We start from the raw sequence: 8,550 nt of genomic DNA, 5'->3' as shown, positions 1-8,550 counted from the left end.
ATTAAGTTGCAAACAACAGACAATTGCATTAAGTATGGTGCGTAATGTAATCAACACAAATATCCTTAGACAAAGCATTGATGTTTTATCCCTAGTGGCAACAACACATCCACAACCTTAGAACTTTCTGTCACAACGGAGAGCATGCATGAACATAAACAACATATATATGATAGATTGATAATCAACTTGACATAATATTCAATATTCATCGGATCTCAACAAACACAACATGTAGCATTACAAATAGATGATCTTGATCATGATAGGCAGCTCACAAGATCTAACATGATAGCACAATGAGGAGAAGACAACCATCTAGCTACTGCTATGGACCCATAGTCCAAGGATGAACTACTCACACATCAATCCGGAGGCGAGCATGATGATGTAGAGCCCTCCGGTGATGATTCCCCTCTCCGGCAGGGTGCCGGAGGCGATCTCCTGAATCCCCCGAGATGGGATTGGCGGCGGCGGCGTCTCTGGAAGTATTTCCGTATCGTGGCTCTCGGTAATAGGGTTTTCGCGACGGAGAGTTTAAGTAGGCGGAAGGGCAGAGTCGGAGGGCTGCCGAGGAGCCCACACCATAGGCCAGCGCGGACCCCTCCCTGGCCGCGCCGCCCTATGGTCTGGCCACCTCGTGGCCCCACTTCGTATGCTCTTCGGTCTTCTGAAAGCTCCGTGGAAAAATAAGACCCTGGGCGTTGATTTCGTCCAATTCCGAGAATATTTCCTTTGTAGGATTTCTGAAACCAAAAACAGCAGAAAACAACAACTGGCGCTTCGGCATCTCGTTAATAGGTTAGTGCCGAAAAATGCATAATAATGATGTAAAATGTGTATAAAACATGTTAGTATTGTCATAAAAGTAGCATGGAACATAAGAAATTATAGATACGTTTGAGACGTATCAATCCCTACCTCGAAGTCTTGACCTAAAAACTCTTACCCAATTGCTAAAACGTGCTTGGATGCTCCGTGTCAAACCGAGCACTCGGTTGTGAGCCATTGGATCAGCGCTGGACGGAGATCACCTTCCGCGTCGTCCCGACCGATTTCCACCTGGGCCCCGACCAGATCGACTTGTGTTCTTGTTGTGTAGCATGGCGTTTGGAATTGCACGCTCGTTCTCCCCTGACCACCACGACGAGGCGTTCCCCATTTCCCCCCTCTCTCACTTCCTGAATCCCCTCTCTCTCCCCAAGGGTTTCTATGGCGGACGGCGATTTTGGTGGCGGATCGAGGTCGAGCGCGTAGAAGACGTGCTGCTCGTCGCCGGAGGGCGAGAGCGCGCGGATGAAGGCTCGCTCGTTGGCGTAGGGCTGGCCGCTCGTTAGTGCGGCGAGCGCTACATCGGGGAGCCAGTCTACCGGTCATGGGCGACGAGGTTGATTTCGGCGGCGGAGGTCAAGCGCGCAGAAGACGTGCTGCTCGTCGACCGAAATCGAGAGCGCGCTGATGGTAGGCTCGCTCGTCGGCGGAGTTTCTAGCGCGTGGTACTGCTGAGATCGGAGGTCCAGGCTACCGGATGGGCGTCGAGCCCTGCGTCGTTGTGCGCGGCACGGTGAGGACCAATAAGGCGGAGGTCTAGTTGTGCGCGACGACAGGGTGCGAGCTCACGAAGATCTCCGTGAAATCTCGCCGTTACAGAGGTATTTCATAGTGCAAATCTTCCGCAATTACTTGGCATTCAGTGTGCTGAGGTGCAATACATGGCCATATCCGCACTAATTTCGTCTAGATCTAGCTACTAGTGACTATGTCCCGTTCGTTTGTGTTTGTCCATGACCACAGAGAAGTACATGTCCTGTAAATGTTCATGTCGATATAGCAAATTCCTCTTTGAGGTAGTTGTAATTTTTGGGCTATTTTTGTTGTTGTTGTTGCGCATATGACTTGTGTAGCATAAATATGATGGCTAAATTGGGTTAGAAAACATAGCACTAGGGGTGTTCCATTAGGTTATCGGCAGCAAATGCACTTTAAACTACATACCTTTTTTTTTGCAGGTACACTTTAAACTACATACTAGTATGGTTGCAAAGCAGCGTGGGATGTCATGCTTGCCACTCCACTTAGTAGCAATTTGAACTAGTTCCATTTGTTATGTTCCTTAGTATACTGGTTTGCAAATTTCGAATGGACTGTTAATTTGGATAGCTTTTTTTTCAGTTAAAACGTGAGTTGTACAAATATTCCCAACTTCTTCTTTTTAAGGTGCCCACTCATGTTATTGTAAGTCACCCTCATACTCTATAGATAGGTTTTGTGGTTTTCTGAACTTGGCTTCGGAACATGGTTAAGTTTTTCTCTGAACCTAGGTAAGTTGGCGTGTGAAAATGTCCTAATTTGTTTCATGAATCCAAGCCTTTTGGCTTCTCAGATCATGGTTAAGTCTTGTTTCCTGTATAAAACTAAAGTTGGATTCTGAACATGTTTAATTTGTTTACTGAATCAAAGTGTTTTGGCTTAGCTGAACTTGGTTAAGTTTTGTTTTTCATACACAAAAGTAAAGTTGGATTCTCGGCATGGTTAATTTGTTTACCGAATCAAAGTTTTTTGGCTTATCTGAATTTGGTTAAGTTTGTTTTAAAATAAAGTTGCCTACAACTTCATATTAACTTGCATCGTGCCGATTCCATAGTTGATTCCCAGGTTATCATTTTCAATTGTTCTCTGTTACTAGCTTGTTTGTTAAGCTATGGTAGTAGTTAGCATAGAACTATGTTGATTAGCCAGATTAGCCTAAGTTGGATTCTGATTTTTTGCAGCGTGGAATTGCTTTGCTTTGATTCAGTATTTCTTTTTCCCAATTAAGTTGTCTTGTCATTGAGTTAAGTTGCCTTTAGCATAGAACTAAGTCGATTAGCCAGATTAGCCTAAGTTGCATTCTGATTTTTTGTGCAGGGCGGAATTGTTTTGCTTTGGTTCACTTTCCCTTTTCCCAATTAAGTTGTCTTGTCACCATAGTTAAGTTGCTTTTAGCATAGAACTAAGTTGATTAGCCGGAGTATCCTAAGTTGCATTCTGATTTTGTGCAGCGGGGAATTGTTTTGATTTGATTTAATCCATTTTCCCAATTAAGTTGTCTTCTCACAGTAGTTACGTTGCTTTCAGTATAGAACTAAGTTGATTAGCCAGATAAGCCTGAGTTGCATTCTGATTTTCTGCAGGGCGGAATCGTTTTGCGTTGATTCACTATCTCTTGTACTTAAGTTGATTGCACAACAACTCATTACCCTTCTGCAAAAAATAACTCCTATTAAGCCGGTTCTCCATGCAGCCATGCTTTTGTAGTCTAAGTTGCATTTTCTGATCCAACTTTCATAATTAAGTTGATTTTATCATCGTAGGTAAGTTACTTGCAAATTGCAATTAAGTTGGCAGGCTATGATCCACCTTTCATAATTAAGTTGATTTTTTGGCAACAAAGCTAACTTGCTTGCATCACGATATTAAGTTGACTTGCCTATGTGGTAAAGTGCAATGTACCATCTAATTAAGTTGATTCAATAACAACACATTACCCTCTTGCATAAAACAACTCCTCTTTGATGAATTTTTGTTGGTGTTGCTTTAGTTGCATACATCCTCACAAGGTTTACAACCGGAGAAACAGTTGCTTCACCAATAGGATTGTTGTTGTTTTAATTGTGTTTTAAGTGCAGCCATGCAGTGTTGAGTTGCTTTCAACATTTATGCAACTGTGTGGCATGCACGATATATGAAAAGTAGGACTTTATGCATTCCATTACGAACCAACAATTGACTTAACTCCTTTTATTGGGTGCAGTTTTCAGGTTTCTGTATCAAAGGGAAACCATTACCGGTGTGTGGGCGCAGGAAATGTTATCCTACGACAGCACTATGTACAAAAAATAGGCAACCATCGTCTTCTTTTTATCTATCTGCTAGCGTCCTCGCTTGCATTTACTGGAAGCTGAGGCATCAGCAGGGAACCGTCCATGGCCTCGTGCGAAAGCTTGCCAGCAGGTATGTGTTTAAGGACAAGCGACACATACGTGAAACGCCAAACTATTGCGAGATGGGAAACTGTAGCCATTGAATTTGTGAATCAAGAGTATGAACTATAAAGCGGATTAGTTCTGGATATTACTCACCGCTACTTAATAGTTCTGAGTTGGACAGTAGACAAATGCTTAGATGGGGGTAGCTTTTATTCTTCTAATTCCCTTCTAAGCTATATGGACCAGTTGTCTAGCGATTTAATTTAATTGGTTTATCACTATGCTTAAGTTGTTAACTGAAATAAATTAAGTTGATTCTTCGAGCATGCTTAAGTTATTGGGTGTCAGTACAATTTATCTAGGTGTTTCTTTTGAGCAACCTGCATAAGTTGACTAGAGATTTAAATAAGTTGTTTTATCACTATGCTCAAGTTGAGTATACTGAAATAAATTAAGTTGATTCCTAGAGCATGCTTAAGTTGCTGTGTGTCGGTATAATCTATCTAGGTGTCCTTTTGAGCCACATGCATATGCTGTCTAATGATTTTATTTGTTGCTTTGTCAACATGTTTAAGTTAAGTATACTGAAATTAATCAAGTTGATTCCTCAAGCATGCTTAAATTTCTGGGTATTGGCGCAATCTCTGTAGGCGTTCCTTTTGCTCAACAAGTATAAGTTGTTCACTGGTTTAGTTAGTTGCCTTGTCAACATGCTTAACTTGAAACGGAAAATTAATTAAGTTTTCTTTTTAGTATGCTTAAGTTGTGTGGGTATCTACAATCTATCTTGGTTTTCGTTTTCGAGCAACATGCATAAGTTCGTCACTTGTCTAATTAAGTTGCCTTGTCAACATGATTAAGGTGCTTATTTGTGATACTGCTAAGTTGTACCGGGAAGCGGTGGATCCTGGGCAGCGTATCTAGTACCATATCGAGCGCAGTAGTGGAGGAGGCTATGGCGCCTAGCTCGAGCAGGTGGTGGCGCCTAGCTCGTCATTCATGAAGGTAAGTTGATTATCCATTTAATTAACTTACTTATCCCTTGTTAAGTTGATTTCTGGTAATGTTTAAACTTTTCTAAACATTGATGCTAAGTTGCTTTCTAGGTAATATTGAAGTTGCCTTAACATTGGTGCTAAGTTGTTTTCATGCAGGAGGAGATTATGTGTTGTTTTGTGATCCTCTCGCAGTTTTCAGTCAAATTGAGATCTCCATGGAATTCTAGAGGAGGAAGAAGATCTAGAGTAGTAGTTCGTATTGCAGAAAGGAAGAAGAGATGGAGTAGTTCACCAAAAGCACATCTCACGAGCTGTTCTGTGTTGTTTTTTACATTGCCTGTAACCTTCCTTTTCTTGGTTGGGTGCTGAATCGGACAAACTAGCATCCGAATGCTAGGATGGACAAACCAGCATCCGGATGCTAGGATGGGCAAACCAGCACCGGATGCTGGCTAGCCAGGCCCAAACTCTTATATAAAGTTCCACTAACGCATCTTAGAAAGGAGGCAGAGCGTAACACAAGAACACCGTAATAGAGTCAGAACCAGTGAAGATTGGAGGGGGGAACTGATGAGTGCATTTTTAGTATGTTTTCGTACCATTATTTCATTAAGTTATCATTAAGTAGTGGTAGGGATTTTGTATTTCACCACGCTACCGTGCCCTTTTATGCTTTTCTACACAATATCTCCAAATAATAAGTCAATGATGAAATATCAATAAAAATTGTCATTTCCTGGCATTTTGATGTGATAAAAATCATTTTTGCACTTAATAATGTGCCCGGGCGAAAGAACAATGCGAGGATAACCTTCTGTAAGTTTAACGTGCATCAGTACGGGCCTTGCCCGTACCGTCCGCCCGTACCACCAGTCGGAAGCACCGCCTCGTCAAATACTTTCACCTCCCGCAGATGAATCTGAGATCCAAGCACGTACTCAACCAGAAACGCCAGAACACCGTCCTAGAAGAGATATGAATGGAGATCAAGAAGGGGCCTCATCCACGCTGCTACCCGGATCATTGGAGGACAAGGCATCATCACCTTCATCAGCCTCCACAACGAATCACCATCTCCATTCTCCTCATCCCATTAGATTGTAATCTTCATTACCATTGTGCGTTTGTACTTAGATTCACATCGTTATCCCTTTTCCATACGCAAGTTTATGATGATGTTCTTGATTGTCTTCATGTGTGAGTAGTTCATCCCGTTCTTGGGGGAGATGGAGAAACCCTACTAGTAGTATTATATGAATTAAGATAATTTATACCTTAATTTGCACTATGATTATATGTTACTTTTCTCTTGTGATGTCGACCATGTAATATTTTCCTAAGGGTCACAGAAGGGAACTACGTCAGAAGTTCGGTAGTGTATACGGTGGGAAGTGACACCCCGTGTGCGGTTCACTATTGTACGGAAGAGGGGGATAAGAAGGGACTCGCAAGGCTTAACAAATAACCATGGGGAAATCCCTTAATTGTAATGGACCAACATGTGGCTTGCCGAAGGTTGTTGCGGTGGTTATTCAGGGATGTGTCAGTAGTACCTAAAAGTATCGCGGAAAAGTGATTCATTACAACGATAAAGTACTGCAAGGAAATAAGAAATAAACAAGGCGAAGAAGTCTTACCTAGCAAGCTCTCGATGGATTTGCGAAGAGCACCCTCTTTCTTGTCCGCTTGAGCATAAGCTTTAAGCTTCGACTCCTCCTTCATCTTTTTCTTCAGCTTCTTCAGCTCCTCTTTCAGGCTCTTATTTTATTTCTGAGCTTCGGCTGCCAGCTTGTTTGCTTCTTGCAATTGATCATACGAAGACTTGTCAGCTTCACGGAGTTGAGCGTTCTCAGCTTCCAAGCGAACAAATTGATTAGCAAAGTCCACCGCAATGTCGACTGCAGCGTGAATTGGCTGCAATAAAGGAATCAAAGAATTGTGTCAGAATATGCTACAAGCACGTCATAACCTATACTCGGCTTCTACTAGCCGAATATCAGCTCGGGAGCTGCTGGGTACGGACTACTGAAAGGGAAAAAATACTTACATGATCATTCGATGACAGATGAATGGAAGCACTTGCTGAAGGAGTAACCGAAGAAGCTTTGACCTTGGCCACGGCTTTCCTGGAAGGGAGGGGAGCGGCAGCTTCACCTTCAGGAGATAGGGGCGTCGACTCCTTTGTTGATTCGAGATTGTCAGAGCTAATCTTCGTCTTCTTCAGAGGAGGAGCATCTCTGTCTTCATCAGAACTATTCAAAGTAATATGGATTGTTATGAGGCGAAGATTAGCAGAAAGTGTTAAAGAAGAAACGTAAGGGAAAAGAAACTTACGAAATTTACATCAAATCATCTTCGTCAGCAAAGAAACCCGATGATCTCTTTGGCGCTAGGGGAGCTAAGGCTTCACGAGAAGGCGCAGGAGAAGGACTTACATTAGCATCATCGTCATTGCGTCCGCTAGGACTCGACTCCGCTGTTGCAATCAAATCTTCATTGACTCTCCTACGACGCTTAGAAGCAAGAAGTGCGTCATCTTCGTAAGCTTCAATACCCGAAGCATCACTATCTTCGATCACATCAGGATTATCCCCGGTCTCTTCGGATATGTCATCATCTTCGGGAACTACTCCACTCTCGGGTGCTGGAGGGAGGCACATTGCGAGAATACAAGGCTATCAAGGGAAAGAGAAGAATGTTAGTTTCAAATACAAAGGATGCTGTCGATTGCAAGACAATTAAGTAATTACCTCAGATGGGAGAATCGTAGGGAGATTGAGCTGAGGTCATGGCTATGACGTCTCTCTGGCTGAAGCAAGTCAAGCGTCTTACTTCATCCCGAAGCTCTCTCTCCATAAAGTCAGCCAAGCTGATCCACGTCTTATCACTGGGACCAGTGTACTTCCAAAGTTGATGGCTCCTCGACATCACTGGTTGCACCCGACGCTTCAGAAACAAGGCAACAAATTCGGTTTCGCACATCGTTTGACCTCCTGCACTCTTCAGATCTAAGATCTTCTCGTACAGTCGGTCGACCACTTCGCTCTCTTTGACAGTCAAAATGTTTTGCCAAGACTTCTTTGGCACTGCCTCGACAACGTTGTCGAACGGCGGCAGATTGGAGCGGTGGCCTGTCGCTGGGTGGTCCCTAAGGTAGAACCATTTTTTGTCGCCAGCCCTGGACAGACTCCCTCATCGGAAAATTGAAGTAATTGACTTCCTTCCTGACGACGAAGCCGACACCACCGACCACATGGGGACCTTCGCCTCCGCTGTGGTGCTTGACATTGAAAATCTTTCGCCAAATACCCCAGTGGGGGTCAATGCCGAGGAAGGCTTCACATACAGTGATGAAAATGGCAAGGTGGAGGATGGAGTTTGGGGTCAGCTGCCAGAGTTGAATCCCATAGGATAAAAGCAGGCATCGAAGGAACTCGTGGGCTGGAAGAGATAACCCGCGACGTAGAAAAGCAGAAAACATAACGGTGAAGCCCTTCGGGGGCTTTGGGCGAGAAACAAAACCTGGATAAACAAAGTCAGACTCATCGGAAGAGATGAGCCCTAGCGACCTCAGCTTGTTCTCG

At 43.5% G+C, this 8,550-nt stretch overlaps 1 long non-coding RNA gene across 1 annotated transcript; it reads left to right on the top strand.

Annotated features, from left to right (window-relative positions):
- The first annotated feature begins 947 nt into the window (after window positions 1–947).
- LOC139837550 (uncharacterized) lies at window positions 948–5,425 on the top strand. The gene is made up of 4 exons (XR_011754056.1): window positions 948–1,652; window positions 3,794–3,993; window positions 4,830–4,973; window positions 5,123–5,425. It is a non-coding gene; the product is annotated as an uncharacterized lncRNA (long non-coding RNA).
- The last annotated feature ends 3,125 nt before the right edge of the window (window positions 5,426–8,550 follow it).

This window comes from Lolium perenne, chromosome 3 (assembly GCF_019359855.2).
Source record: "Lolium perenne isolate Kyuss_39 chromosome 3, Kyuss_2.0, whole genome shotgun sequence".
Lineage (NCBI taxonomy): Eukaryota > Viridiplantae > Streptophyta > Magnoliopsida > Poales > Poaceae > Lolium > Lolium perenne.
The sequence above is the reverse complement of the archived record's forward strand: the minus strand, read 5'-3'. Positions and strand labels throughout refer to the sequence as shown.